General features: G+C 48.3%; 1 protein-coding gene across 50 annotated transcripts in view; it reads left to right on the top strand.

Annotated features, from left to right (window-relative positions):
* The window catches only part of FAM156A (family with sequence similarity 156 member A), a 52476-nt gene that overhangs the window by 35066 nt on the left and 2016 nt on the right, over positions 1-15394 (top strand). For 22 of the 50 annotated variants that reach the window (XM_035289581.3, XM_017968505.4, XM_078363942.1 and 19 more), the window contains one exon: positions 7871-7953. The exons of 17 other annotated variants lie outside the window; for them this stretch is intronic. The gene's annotated coding sequence lies outside the window, so the exon portion shown is untranslated. Of the gene's footprint in view, positions 1-5690; positions 6621-6951; positions 7024-7870; positions 7954-15394 lie in introns of those variants that run through there. 11 more of the 50 variants (XM_035289579.3, XM_078363963.1, XM_078363934.1 and 8 more) reach the window with 10 other exon arrangements.

Genomic DNA, 15394 nt, shown 5'->3' with positions numbered 1-15394 from the left:
AACTAGTTTTTCAGGTTAACTATGGAATGGCCTCGGTGTAGAGAAGGGTCATTCAGATGGCTGGTGGGTGGGGCTTACAATTTTATTTTTAGTTTACAAAGGTGATGGGGTTCTGTTAAAAAATATCCAGATGGTGGTACAGGGACTGGGAATAGGGGGAGGAACTGGGTGGGCTGCAGGTTAGTTATGACACAGAGTGACCAGGGTAGCCTGGGTTGGAAAGGTGACATTTTCACAAAGATGTGAAGGGGGAGGAGTCAGTCAGGCAGATATCTGTGGTGAAGGCCTTCCAGACAGAGGGACCAGTTTGGGAATAAAAGTCAGAGGCTGAGTCATCCCGACACAGCACACATACCACAAGGACACCAGCGTACCAGCAGGAAGCTGAACAGAAGGCAGGAGGTGCCACGGTGACAGGGAGGAGATCCTGTTGGACCAGGTAGGCTTCTGCTCTGCCAGTGAGACGGAAAGGGACAATGAAGGGCCGCAGATGCCGAAAGCACATCTGTGCAGCCTGCAGAGTTCAGGCGAAGGTGGGACCCAGGCAGGAGCAGTCAGAACCAGGAGGGCTTGGGCAACAAGCTAGGACAGGCAGAGCAGCTTATGCAGCCCACTCGGACTTGACAGACATGCTCATCCACGTGTTCATGTCCTTGTCGCCATGGACATGTATGTTGTGGCCACAGAACCACATACTTGATTAGGAGGCTGGAACCCAGTCAACAGTCCTTCTTCCCTACAGATCTTGTGGGAGGTCCACGTGCACTTGCCATGGGGTACTCAGACAGTTTGGTGAACCCATCACTGTAGTCCCACTGGGAGGCCAGAACTGAGCCTGGTGGAGTAACATACTGGCCGACACATATTTTAAAATTCTGGCCAGGTTTGGTGGCTCACACCTGTAATTCTAGCACTTTGGGATGGTGAGGCAGGCAGATCACTTGAGGTCAAGAATTTGCGATCAGCCTGGCCAACATGGTGATGCCATCTCTATTAAAAATACAAAAAAATTAGCCAGGCCTAGTGGCGTGCACCTGTAATCCCAGCTAATTGGGTGGCTGAGGCAAGAGAATCACTTGAAACCAGGAGGCGGAAGTTGCAGTGAGCTGAGATTGTGCCACGGCACTCCAGCCTGGGTGACAGAGCGATTCTCTGTCTCAAATAAATAATATTGTAGTCTCTTTTATTAGGAGTTCCAGAATTAGGGAAGGGAGGAAAGTTACAACCTTCCCACCAACTCCAAGAAGAGAATCTCTTTGCACAGATGTCCTCTGTTCACTGGATTCTCCTGGAGCATTTCTAATGCACACAAAGCTGCTACAATCATAGCCAGTACTGACCAAGTACGATGGGTGAAATTCCTTTATTAACTGAATAAACTTGTTCTGAGGGCTGACTAGACACGCTAGGGACAAGGGGATGCTTTCGGCTGTATCCTTTCTGGCAGATGACCTCCACACTGGTGGGGGTAAAGAGAGCCATGGTAGAGTATAACCCACAGCCCCCTAGAAGCACACAGGAGTGCACCCTACCCTCACCTGAAGGATGTGTGTGTGCAAAGGTTGGGTCAGGATAGACTCTTCAGGGGAGCAGAGGTGTGGGCGGCAGGCACTTTGATTCTGCACAGCTTACAGCCCACAGAGCTGAAGAACAGGAGAAGCCAGATTCCCATCCTCAGTCTGTTGATTTCCACACTATATTTGTAGTCTGATCAACTCCACAGCTGTGTTGCAGCCACTAACAATGCTCCCTCTGCTCTGTTTGCCTCTAGATTCTTATCTGGTAAATAAAATGAGGATGGAGAAGTAATTTAGGGCGGGGGTAGATTGCAAGTGTCTCTGTGATAGGGTAAAGCGCCTCCTGGTGGAGCCCTAGAAACTAAATTCAACTGTTAGCTGTGAGGCAAGGGACTCCGGGGCAGCTCCTATGGAATGTGTTAGAACTTATCAGGGTGGCTATGCCCTGCCAGGGGCCTGGATCTCACACAGGTGGATGTGGTGTTGGGAACAGACTGACTGTCCCATCATGGAATAATATCTGCATCTCAGCAAGGGGAACATAAGCAAAGTATGTTGTCATGAGTTTAAAGAGGCCTGGCTTTGGAGTCTGAGAGAACCCGCATGTGAGTCCCAAATCCAGCCTTTTCTGCTTCGGTGCCCTGACCTCTTTCAGCTTGGTTCCTTATCTGTTGATGGGGGTTTGATAATTACCTCTCTGGGTCTTTGGGAAATCAATACTGTACATGCATGGCATAGGTCCTCAACAGCCAGGCTCCAGGAATAGCCATTCACACTCTGCCATGTTAGGGGCACATCAGCGTGTGGGGCCAGCGTGCCGGGACAGTGTGAGTCCAGTGTATTGTACAGCGGTGTTCAGGCTTGGGCTGCTGGTGGCAGGGCCGGGGCCATTTCCATCTTTCCTTTGTTATTGTCCACATGTCAAAAGCAGACACTTCCATTCATACACAGGTGTGCCATGCTAGGAGCTAAAATAACAGGCTATAGTGAATGAAGCTAAGCCTCAGAGTCCACTCTGTGGCAGGAAGGACCAGCTGTGAGGCAGGTCCTCAGCCCATATCACTTCATGGTACTGAACCTGGGGCCATAATTCCAAACTCCACATTTGTACAACGATGTGTCTACAGGAATAGAGAGATGAATGTTGTGTATTTTTATTATTATTTACATTTTTATTGTATATATTTGAGGTATAAAATATGTTATACACACATACACGTGAAATAATTGCTATAGTCAGGCAAATGAACCTGTCACCTTCCTCAGTTACCTTCCTGCATCCTCTTCTTTGCAAGTAAACTTATCCCAAAACCCTACTCTGAGGTGAAATTCCAATTGGTTGGCCCACTGGGGGAATTTTCACGAATCCCCATCATATGCTATTGAGTAAAAATAACAAACCCACTAAGTGTGCCTTTTGATCCATATCCTCCCTAGGTAAAGAAGAATTTGCTCTCCTTCACTTGAGAGCTGAAGGTAAGGGGGAATAAGGCAGAGGGGGATGGAGCAAGTACAGGCCAGACAGAGGGAAGGTTGGGTGTGAGGTGGTGGACATGAGAGGGAGAGCCAGAGATTGAGCATGCACACTAGAGAGAGAGTCCAAGTGTTGGCTGACTGATGAACACAGAGAGGTCTAGAATGTGTAATACTGAGGGTGGGTGCACCAGGAGGAGGCATCTGCTACAGAGGATGCATTTGGGGATAGCCAAGGCCTGATGTCCATAATCCAGGAGGCTGGACTTTATCCTAAGGGCAGCAGACAGCCCTAGTAGAATTTGAAAAGGTTTGACATGACCAGATCAGCAGTTAAGAAAGGTGCCTCACGCACTGGGACAGAGAATGTATGGAAGGGGTCAAGACTGGCAGCAAGAAGATGAGCTATGAATTGGTGGTGGTCATCAAGGAGGGAGATGAGGGTGACTGGACTGGGGAACTTCCTGTGGTGATGGAGAAGAGTGAGTGTCAAGATCTCACTTAGAAAGACTTGGGAGGTTGAACTGGCCAGGCTTGGTCACCGTGGGGATGGTGAGAGAGAGGTAGCAATCAAGGATGGCTTTCAAGATCTCTGGCACAAGCTGCTGCGTAGAAGCCTGTCAGTGAGTCGGGCAGCAAAGGAGGAGGGGCAGGTGTGCTGAGAGTGGGAATGGGTGGGTTCACTTTGGTACATGCTGAGTAGTCCTTGCTCTGGGACCTAAGGACATATGAGTTGAATGACTTCGCAGAGCTGCCCTAACCTCTGTGTACCTACCACACCTTATTTGTAACAGGATAATAAGAATAATTAGGAAATATGACTAATTTGTTTCAGTTGTTGAGTCTAGGAGAAGGTTCTCCTTTTATACTGCACAGTGGTATTTTCTTTCGAGCTCCTCCCAAGTAAAATGGGACTGTCTCAATTTACCCGTATAGTGTCTTGATTTTAGCTATCTGCTTTGGGTATCATCACCATTCGGCATGTATTGCCAATACTAAAGAAGTAATAGATGTGATAATAAACACCTGTTACTTTGAATTTATGTTTTCAAAGTAACAGGTATTTATTATCACATGTGTGCTGTAATAGCCTATCAGCCTGTCCTTCAGACAAACACACTCTCCCTTCAAATCCTCTAATCTTCCTCTTGAAGCCCACCTCTCCCTTCAGGGCTTGGGTAGGGCCTTTGGGACTAAGGATGTCTAACACTCTCTTCTTTGAGAAGTCATCTCCCACTGTCCAGGAGGCTGGATGGGAGGAGGCGAGTGCAACGGGCCTGTCGGGTTGTCAGTTAGTGCAGAAAATCTGTAGACTCGGGGAGGATCGAGCCACTTGTATGCATTTGGAAATGACAGTGTATGGCTGCACAGCATGAAGGGGATGAAGCCACAGACATCTGGATTTAAATTGTAACTCCTCCATTTATTTCTTGTGTGACTTTGGGAAAGTTACTTAAGCTCTCTGCGGCTCGGTTACTTCAATTGTAAAATGAAATTAAGATAATATTCTAGGATAACGATTGATTTTCCTTCCTTCATTTAGACCACATAATACTACTTTTTGAAAATTATAAACTGCTGTTCATGAGGCAGCTTCTCCCAGGGTTAAAAAGGAATGTACTATCCGTGTATCTGCTACGACAGACCTTGTTGCATGTCACTTGATTCCTGAAATACGCCATGGTAAAGAAATCTCTGTGCCATCCTATTACGGATGAGGCACTGTAGGCAGAGAGAGAGGTTAGGCACTTTCGTGTTCTGGGAAATCGCTGACCTTTATAGGACCTATGTTCTCCATAAGAGTTAGAGAAAGGTTGTTGGCTCTCCACCCTGTGCCATGACTCCCAAATGGCAGACCTTGTTATTTTGTCTCAGGAATGATTCTCTCAGATGGGAAGTGTGTCCTACAGAAAGGAGCTAGGCAGAGAGAGAAACATTCCCTGTTCAGCTAGCTGAGACTTCCGCTAATTACAAAAAACTCCTGCCCCATAAATCTCCCCAGTAAAACCTGTCTACTCCTTCCTATGGAAGACACACCCCCTTCCCCCATCCATTTACCCCGACAGTGTGATTTCCACTTCTGGGGCACTCACCCTACGGCAGTAACCTGAGTAATTTCAGTGTCTTGGATTGGTTAGTTTCTGTCTTTACCAAGGTGTATGTATCGCTCATGCAAAAACACTAACTAATGAAAATGAAACAGCAGGTGTCGGTTCTTAGGGGCGCACCCTAGCTCAAAACTCCCAGCCAATCACAGAAGTCGGCCTCTTCCCATCTTTCCAGCCTAGTTTCCACGTCCCTCGCCTGTGAACTTCCGCTGCGTGGATTCTCTTCCTATGACCTCCGGAAGCTCTCATGCCGCCCACGAGCCACGTTTCCAAAAGGACCGCTCCGGGAACGCCATGGCGCTCCTCCGGAATTGGTGATCTCCACGCCTTCTCCCTTCATAGGCGACCTGGGCGGCATGAGTCTAGAGAAGCCACTGAGCAGTTCTCGCGCGCGCGCGCGCGCACACACACACACACACACACACACACACACACACTCACTCACTCCTTCTCTCGGGTCCCCGGCCGCCCGAGCAGCTAATCAAAGGTTCAGGTTCTTAGCAGCGTAGCATCCCTGTGACTTCCGCTCGTCCTCGCTTACGTTCTTTTCCGCTTTGTGGCGGCTCTAGCCCGCCGGAGGGCGACTCCTCTCGGTGGTCTTAACCCTTCAATTCTGGGCGGGCCCGCGCTGCATTTCTAAGGCCCAGGAAAGGAGGCCCCGCGCTGGCTCCTGGACGGCGGGAACCGGCTACGGAACGAGAACGCGCGTGAGAGAGCCCGAGAGAGACGGAGAGCGAGCGAGCGCGCGGGAGAAACTGAGAGCGGGAGGGTGGGAGAGAGATTTGTAGAGAGAGAGAGCAAGAGGCCGACGCTGAGGCTGTCCCCTAGCATAGGCCAGGGTGTCTTGGGGCTCGAATCCCTGGGTTGGGCCGGCTGGGAGTAGGGCTTTCGGAGGAAGTCGGTGGTTTTCGCCACCGCCCTTAGCTTCCGGGTATGGGAATGGCGGTGGCGCAGTTTGGGGGTGGCGTAGTTCTCTTTCCCTTCTTACGGGTGGCCTTTTTCAGCGGAGAAAGAGGATGCCGAGACTTGCCTCAGGCATTGGTAGCCGGCGGGACCACACTTGGGCTCTAATCATTGTTCAACAGGTTTAGAAATCGCCATGTTCTTGGCATCACCTCCTTCTCCATCTCCTCTCCCACCGCACAGCAGGAAACACCGTGACTGGAGGGTTTTCAAGGAAGACACCGTTGCCCCTTTTGAAGCAAACCGTCCCGCAGACCCTTTCTAGGACTTGTGATGGAGGGAGGGTCGTGATGTGACATGTGAAATGTGCGTTTAGTGGGCGCTGTGATTCCTGCATTCATGCGCAATGACTGGTCTAGGCCATTTGTGTCCAGTACCTGCACAAGCTGTAGGGTCTCATGTTTAGAGAAGGAGGGCCTCTCCGCCCTCCACCTTGCTGGAGTGCAGGCCACCATGGGCGGTAGCCCTCTGTGCCATCAGAAATGTGGTGCTCTGAGTACTCATGGATTTCCAGCTGCATCTCCAATGCCATTTCCCTCTACTGACATATCCCCATTGGGTGCGTTGGATTTCTGCGTGGGTGTGAGGGTGGTTTGGTGATTGCTCGGGAAAAAAAAAGCGAATGGCCTTGCTTGGCTGGGCTTATCAGGGCACTAGCAATGGAGAGAGAAAGGACTTCTGTATTCTTAGGAGCAGAATTTCAACAACTCCCTGTCAAAGGGGCAGTGTGTCTTACCCGGAATGCTTTGGCATTTAATAAAATGTCCTGTGAATACTTTTCATAGGGAAGCACTGTTTTTACTGTTTCTGGTTGGACAGTGGTTACATTTGAAATCATAGTTCAGAATTCGTGAAATATCTAATGGCAGTAATCCATTTCCTTTCCTTAGTGTGTGGTTGGAAGATGAATTCCAGATAAATGTTCAGTTCCGGGCTGGGCAATTGTGCCTGGCACCAGAGATGTAAGTTCTTTAATGGAAAGGCCTGATGTGCTAAAAAAAAAAAAAAACAACTATATGATATTTAGCCACTTAGGAGAATATGAAGGTCAGGGGAACCGCAGGTAAGTATATGTCAGTGAATGCGAATTAAAACAGGTGGCAATATAAAGAGAGATTGGTGTCACAAATAGTGGAGTGACTTCTGTATTTCAGCAGACCTTAGTGAGAAATGGTCACCACCACTGCCTAGATGTGTGACCTTCAGTGCTACTCAGAAGTTACTCTCTGATCCTGTTACCTCATCTGCAACTGGGGCAGATAATATATATCATACCACACCCTGGGAGAAGCTGTTCCCACCACCTGGGCTATGGTGGTTTTGACTTCCTCTGTGTCAGAAGCCCCCGTGTCTCATGCTTGCCACGGTTGTCGTTTTGTTTAATTTTGTTTTGTTTTGGGGGTGATGGTCTCACTCTGTCACCCAGGCTGGACTGCACTGGCCTCAACCTCCTGGGTTCAAGTGATCATCCCACCCGAGCCGCCTCAGTAGCTGGGACCACAGGTGTACAGCATTGTGCCTAGTAATTTTTTGAAAATTTGTTGAGATGGTGGTCTCGCCCTGTTGCTCACGCTGGTCTCAAATTCCTGGGCTCAAGCACTTCTCCCCCCTCAGCCTCCCAAAGTGCTTGGATTAGAGGTGTGAACCACCATTCCTGGCTTCTTGGACAATATCTTATTTCTGACTGAGACTTGTCCTTGGGATGGGTCTGCATTGGGCAATTCACTGAAGGCACCGCTGAGTGGCGTGGGCTGTCAGTAAATATCTGGAGGAATGTGACCTGGCCAGTGAGGTTGTTTTCTTTTATAGGTGAAGGTGTAGCAGTCACTCGACCTACACCCACAGCATCGACCTTGTGAACCCAGCGACCTGACTGCCTTGGGCGAGTCTAGGTAAGCTCCTTTCTCACAAGAGGAGACATGCTCCTTGTCTTCCTCTTGCTGCTCTAGCCACTGGTCTTGGTCCCTCAGAATGTGCCCCTCCCTGGACTCCCGGTTGTACTCCCGCTGCTTTTCTGTGTACTCACCTGCTGGGAGACCCCTGATGCCAGCACCATGCTTCACTGCTATCTTCATTTTCTTCTGTCTCTCTTAAAAGTAGGCATTGCTGCCTTTACTGACTACCTGTTCTTTTGTTACAAAGCTGCTAAGAATTACAACTCCTCCACTCAAGACCCAGCAGGATAGAGATAATCTGCGTAGGCATCCAAAATATAGAACATCTGTGAGCCGTGTGTAGGACAGACTCTTTCCTAAATCTGTGTGGCATTGCATGGCTAAGAGTCAGACTCCTTTCCCCTGGCATGGCACGAGACTAGGAGCACAGTTTTCAGCACCCAGAGACCTTGCACAGATCTTAGTCATTTTGCTGTAGGATTTTGGCACTTCTAGAAAAAGGTCCATGTGGCCAGGTGCGGTGGCTGATGGCTGTAATCCCAGCACTCTCCGAGGCGGGTAGATCACAAGGTCAGGAATTTGAGACCAGCCTGACCAACATGGTGAAACCCCGTCTCTACTAAAAATACAAAAATTAGCCAGGCATGATGGCGGGCACCTGGAATCCTGGCAACTCAGGAGGCTGAGGCAGGAGGATTGCTTGAACCCGGAGGTGAAGGCTGCAGTGAGCTGGTATCGGGTTACTGCACTCCAGCCTGGGTGACAGAGCAAGACTTCGTCTCAAAAAAAAAGGTCCATATTTATTTGGGATTATTAAATGAAATCTGTGTCTTTAAATGGAAATAAATACATTTTATAAGGGGATCTCATATCATATTTGGAACATTGAAAAAAGCATCACATAGGACTGGCTCAATTTTTAAAAGAAACAGAAAGCTCTTCCTGGCGCTCATTTCCAGGGTGGAGTCTGGATTCACTTGCTTAGCTGTTCTCTTTCTCCTTCCGCACAGGAGAAATGAAGCCAATGACAGTGGGTAGTGCGAGAGGAGTGAGAGGTGCAGCATTTTCAGCATAAGAACAGAACTGGCCAGGAGAAAATGAGAGTAAGGAGTCGCAGTGTTGTACCCGATCCCGGGGCAGCTGTGGACACACGGTTCAGCCCCCAGGATTCTGCTGTCTGAACTCTTCCCTCGGGATCACTTTCTCACTTAGGCGTCAGGGGAGGCTGAACACCCAGAGGCAATGCTACCAAGGGTGTGTACATCTGCAATCAGGGAGACCTGGGAGGGAATTCTGTCCCTGAGTGGCTGTGTGATCTGAGGGAAGTTACTTGACCTCTCCATGCAGGAATTTCTGCCTTTGCAACATGGAAAAATATGGATTCTGCAGAGTTGACTTGACATACTCAGTGAGATGTTTATGACGGGGCCCCATATTCTTCTTGATTCCTTCGATAGATATTTGTGAATGTGGATGTCCACTGGGCTCAAGGCTCTGTGGTGGGTGAACAAGACAAAGTCCCTGGCCCCTGCCAGCTCCAGGGCTGGGGGTTGACAGACAGCTATCTGTTGACAGCTGAGTGGGACTGGGGCCAGGACAGGGAAATACAGGGTGCTTTAGGAGCTTGGAGAAGGCTTCCAGGGGGGAAGTGCTATCTCAGCTGAGTCCTGCAGGGTGAATGAGAAGTGAAAGTCTTGCTAGGAGCCATGGCATTCCCAAACTACTATAGGCACCCACCAGTACACCCAGGTAATTTTTATTTTTAGTAGAGATGGGGTTTCACCGTGTTGGCCAGCCTGGTCTCGAACTGGTGACCTCAAGCGATCCGCCCACCTCGGCCTCCCAAAGTGCTGGGATTATAGGCGTGAGCCACCATGCCCCGCCTGATGGTAAATGTTAATCACGTTCACAAATCCCTTCCCGGCAACATTTAGAGTAGCGTTTGACCAAAGGGGACCAGTCACCAAGCCCGGCCGAGTTGACCGATAAAGCCATCACAGTGAGGGATCAGTTCCCAGATAAAACCATCACAGTGAGGGATCGGTTCCCAGATAAAACCATCACAGTGAGGGATCGGTTCCCAGAAACATCACCTTTCATGCTGCACGTCTGACGGCTAAACTGTCTGGGTTCCCTGTCTCTAGTAGTCCCTCCCTCTCTTCAGTAGCTGCGTGAGATGATGCGGGAACCTTGAGGCTGTGGTGTCTTATGCAGAGATTTTTGATACAAGATCTTTTCCTGGGGAGCAACTGCCTGTTGAAGGAATGACGTCGGTGAGATGATGAAGGAAGGGAAGTCACATATATTGCTGCAGCTGCTCCCCTCCGTACACACAGGGGACTTCTCTAGACCTCATTGTCCTTAATGCCTCTGTCAGGGATCATGAGCGACTCCATGGGTGTGGTTTGAGAATCTCTGGATGAACCTACACATAGGACGGTAAAATGTTTCATTTCACAAAATTGATGGAGGGAGAAAGAGAAAAGAGCAATGACTATGCAGCCTGGTTGTTAACTGATGTCTCCAGAATCTTCATATTTCTTTGTTCCCTTTGAGAAAGAGTCTTGCCCTGTTGCCCAGGCTGGAGTGCAGTAGTATAATCTCAGCTTACTATAGCCTCCACCTCCTGGGTTCAAATGATTCTCCTGCTTCAGCCTCTCTAGTGGCTGGAACTACAAGTGCCCGCCACCACACCCAGCTATTTTTTATGTATTTTCAGTAGAGCTGGGGTTTTGCCATGTTGGCCGGGCTGGTCTCAAACTCCTGATCTCAGGTGATCAGCCTGCCTCGGCTTCCCGAAGGGTGGGATTACAGGTATGAACCACCACGCCCGGCCCTCATTTCTTCCTATAAAGGTGTTGGCTGGGCACAGTGGCTCATGCCGGGAATCCCAACAATTTAGAAGGCTGAAGCACGAGGATCACTTAGAGCTCAGGAGTTCGAGACCAGCCTAGGCAACATGGCGAAACGCCGTCTCTATAAAAAATACAAAAGTTACCAGGCATGGTGGCTCTCGCCTGTAGCGTAAGCTGCCTGGGAGGCTGAGGCTGGAGGGACAATTGAGACCAGGAAACGGAGGTTGCAGTGAGCTGAGATTCTGCCACTGCACACCACACTGGGCAACAGAGCAAGACCCTGCCGCAACAAAAAAAGAGGGGGGAAAGGGTTGTGAGGACTTTTTTCTCTCTGAGAATTAGCTTCTACATGTAGAAATAGATCCTGAGAGAATCCTTGTGACACCTGAAAATCGGCTGGGTGGTAATTGGGTTAAGATAGTTCTCCCGCTGGGCGTGGTGGCTCACACCTGTAATCCCAGCACTTTGGGAGGCCAAGGTGGGAGGATCACGAGGTCAAGGGATCGAGACCATCCTGGCCAACACGGTGAAACCCCATCTCTACTAAAAATACAAAAATTAGCTGGGTATGGTGGTAGGCGCCTGTAATCCCAGCTACTCGGGAGGCTGAGGCAGGAGAATCGCTTGAATCCGGGAGGCAGAGGTTGCAGTGAGCCAAGATCGCGCCGCTGCACTCCAGCCTGGTGACAGAGTGAGACTCCATCTCAAAAAAAAAAAAATCCCAGTACTTTGGGAGGCTGAGGCAGGCGGATCACCTGAGGTCGGGAGTTTGAGACCAGCCTGACCAACATGGAGAAACCTCGTCTCTACTAAAAATACAAAATTAGCCGGGCATGGTGGTGCATGCCTGTAATCCCAGCTACTCGGGAGGCTGAGGCAGGAGAATCGCTTGAACCCGGGAGGTGGAGGTTGCGGTAAGCCGAGATCGCACTATTGCACTCCAGCCTGGGCAACAAGAGCAAAACTCCGTCTCAAAAAACAAAAACAAAAAACAATTTCCAAATGTTTCACACATAAGTGTTTGTGTAAGATGGTGGTGGCCCAAAGGATGTCAGGGAACTAACTCATAGGGAAGATAGATTTCAATTTCTGAAAGATTAACTCTTTCTGGGGTGTGTGTGTGTGTGTGTTCAGTACATACTCAAACAGTTTCTGATTTGGTTCTTTCCCACCCCAGTGTGTGCTGGTAGCCACGATTTGGTGAATAAACATTCAGAGGACCAGGAAAACTAGTGAATTCTTGGTTTCCAAGTTTGTCAAAAGAATAGAGCCTGGGAGGCTGGTCTAAAGTTTCCATTTAGCATTTAATGTCAATTTTTGGTTGCATTCATCTAAGATGTATATCAAAAGAATACAGAGAGATACCCTTATTGCAAAATATGCCGTTGGGTTTTTTCACTTAACCTACAGCAGCAAGATTGACTTCTTTCCCTCGGGAGTACAGTTCTCTGAGCTTTAACACAGGCTTACGTTCTTGTCACCACCATCACCACAGTCAGGATGCAGAACAGTCCCTTCACCCCAGGACACTCCCTGGAACTGCCCCATTGCAGTTACCCCTCCCTCCCTGGTGTAGAGTGATCTGTTTCCTTCCCTCTGGTTTTGTCTTGGGGAGAGTGCCATGTCGGTGACGCCATATGGTTTGTGGCCTTTTGAGGTGGGCTTCCTTCTTTTGGCCTGATGAACGTGTTGAGTGAGTGTCGGATGCTTCTGTCCTAGGCTGAAAAAGCAGTTTCACTGTGTGGAAGATGACAGGTGTTCAGCCAGCCTTCCACCAAAGGACGTTTTCCTCTCTCCAGTTTGGGGCAGTTTTGCACCAAGCTGCTTTTACCATTTGGTGCGAGCTTTTTTGTGAACCTAAGTTTTTGTATTTCTCTAGGGTAGATCCCCAGGAGTGGATGGCTGGGTCCTATGGTAAACATCTGTTTCACTTACAAGAAACTGCCAAGGTGCTTCTCCAGGTTGCTCTGCTATTTCGCCCTCCCAGCTGCAAAGTATGAGACTTCCAGTCGCCCAGCATGTTGTCCTCGCTCGGCGTTGCCAGTACTCACGGTGTTAATTTGCGTTCCCCTAGTGCTCAATGATGTTAAATACGGTTTCATGTGCTCCCGTTCAAGTCTTTCCCCCATTTACTGGTTGGGGTGTTGATTTTCTTATTGTGGAGTTTTGATAATGTGCCATGTATTTCAGATGTGAGATCTCAGTCAGGTCAATGATTCTCAAACATTTCCTCCTACTGGTGCAACTTTGATTTTCTTTTTCGGAACACACTAGCTCTTACGAAGCCAAGGTTTTATTTTATTGTCTTTTATTGATTGATTGATTGATTGAATGATTGATTGATTGATTTTGAGACAGGGTCTCGCTCTGTAGCCCAGACTGGAGGGCAGTGGCTCGATCTCGGCTCACTTCAACCTCTGCCTACCGGGTTCAAGTGATTCGCCTGCCTCAGCCTCCGCAGTAGCTGGGGACTACACGCATGTGCCACTGAGCAGCTAATTTTTATATTTTTTTGGTACCGACAAGGTTTCACCACATTGGCCAGCCTGGTCTCGAACACCTGCACTCAAGTGAACCAGCCACCTCAGCCTCCCGCAGTGTTGGGATTATAGGCAGGAGCCACCGCGCCCAGCCGGACCCAGAGTTTTAAATTTTGTCAGACTTCTATTCATCCATCTTTCCCTTCCGTGCATCGTGCATCTCATGTCATGTCCTAGCCTCCCCTCACAAAGATGTCCTCCTACGGTTTCTCCCAAAGGTCTTAGTATTGAACTTTGTCGTGTAGGTCTCTGAAGCATTTTTCCTTAACTGCACATAAAGGTTGAGGTTGAGGTGCATCTCCTCACATAAGGATACAGCGCCTCGTATATTGTAAAGCTTATCCTTTCTCCATTGGATTCCCTCTCACATCCGTGTCAAAACTCACTGGCCACATCTCTGTGGATGGATTCACGGACTCCGCTTTCTTCCATGGATCTACATGTCTACCCCTGTGATCCAGCAATCTCCATTATTACAGCTTTAGAGCAGATGTGAAAATCCAATAACACGATCTCTCGAAATCCCTTCTGCTCTTTGGAACATCGGCTATTCCACGTGAATTGTCGAATCTGCTTCTTTATATATGTAAATGTCCCTCAAGGATTCTGACTGGCAGGCACTGCATTCATTCTACACATCAAGTTGGGGACAGTTGACTTTTTCCCTTCTTGGGTCTTTAAATCTGGGAACACATTGTTTCTCTCCATTTAACTAAATCTTCTTTGATCTCTTCATACCGTTTTATAGTTTTCGGCACACAGACCCATTCCATGTATTTAAGCTCTATACGTAACCGTCTCACTGTGTTTGTAGCTTTTGTAAATGGTATTCTTTCTTAAATTTAGGTTTCCAGTTACTCATAAGATTGTTTTCCGTGTGTTGACTTTGTCTCCTGTGTCACTGCTAAGCTCTCATTAACGAGCACTAAGCTCTTATTGGCTCTGAGAGTCTGGGGGAGACACATGTGTTGTTCCATGTAGATGATCACATGCCCTACGAAAAGGAGTACTTTGGTTTCTTGCTGTCTCCGGTGGGTGCCGTGAGTCTTCTGGCATTATAGCACTGACTAGGCCTCCAGCGTGACGTTGAATAGACGTCCCTGCCTGGTTCACATCCTCAGGCAGAAAGCATCCAGTCTTTGACCATTGAGTGGCTTGTTAGTTGTAGGTTTGACTGTTTATGGCCTTTTTGTGGGGGAGGAAGTTGTCTTGTGTCCCTAGGGTGCTAGTTTTTATATCACCAGTGGACTTGGAATCTGGTCAGATGGTTTTTCTGCATAGCTTGATTGATCCTGTCATTTTTGTTCTTCATCTGATCTCTCAATCTGTGGATTACATTGATGGATTTTCAGGTATGGGAAGAACAGTCCTCACATTCCCGCTATAAAACCCGGTTGATCACTGCTCATTCTTCTTCTCACATATTGCTCCATTCAAACTGCTAGGTTTGTGTTGAATACTTTGGTGCCTGTGTTAGGAAAGAATATTGGTCTGTCATTTTCTTGGTATCCCTGCGGTGCTGGTCTCATAAAGTCAGTGGGACGCATTCCCTCTGCTTTGTTACCTAGAAGAAGTTGTGTAAGTTGGTGATACTTCTTCATTTAATGTTTGTTAGAATTTGCCAGTGAAACTTTCTTGGCCCAGAGATGTCTTTGCAAATGTGTTTACCTGTGAATTCAGTTTATTTAAAAGATACAGGACCGTGCACACAGTTCAGTGTTTGAAGTCCATCCTATGTGAGTTTCGGTAGCTTGTGGTTTTCGAGTATGTGCTACATTTCCTCTGACCTGTGGAATGTGAAGCTGTAGAGTCGCATGTATTCTTACCCTGTTGACCGTTTTATGTTTTCTGTGTCTGGAGTGAAATCTCTTCTTGCGTTGCTGATATTGGTAACTTGTTTCTTTGCCCTCTTTTCCCCCAGTCAGTCCTGCCACGGGTTTATCACTTCAAAGAAGCAGCTTTTGGATTAATTGAATTCTTGTATGTTTTTTTCTGTTTGAAGTCTCCTGGGGGTTTTTGCTTCTGCTGCTTAGCAAAATGAAT

Source organism: Callithrix jacchus, chromosome X, assembly GCF_049354715.1.
Source record: "Callithrix jacchus isolate 240 chromosome X, calJac240_pri, whole genome shotgun sequence".
Classification (NCBI taxonomy): Eukaryota; Metazoa; Chordata; class Mammalia; order Primates; family Cebidae; genus Callithrix; species Callithrix jacchus.
The sequence above is the reverse complement of the archived record's forward strand: the minus strand, read 5'-3'. Positions and strand labels throughout refer to the sequence as shown.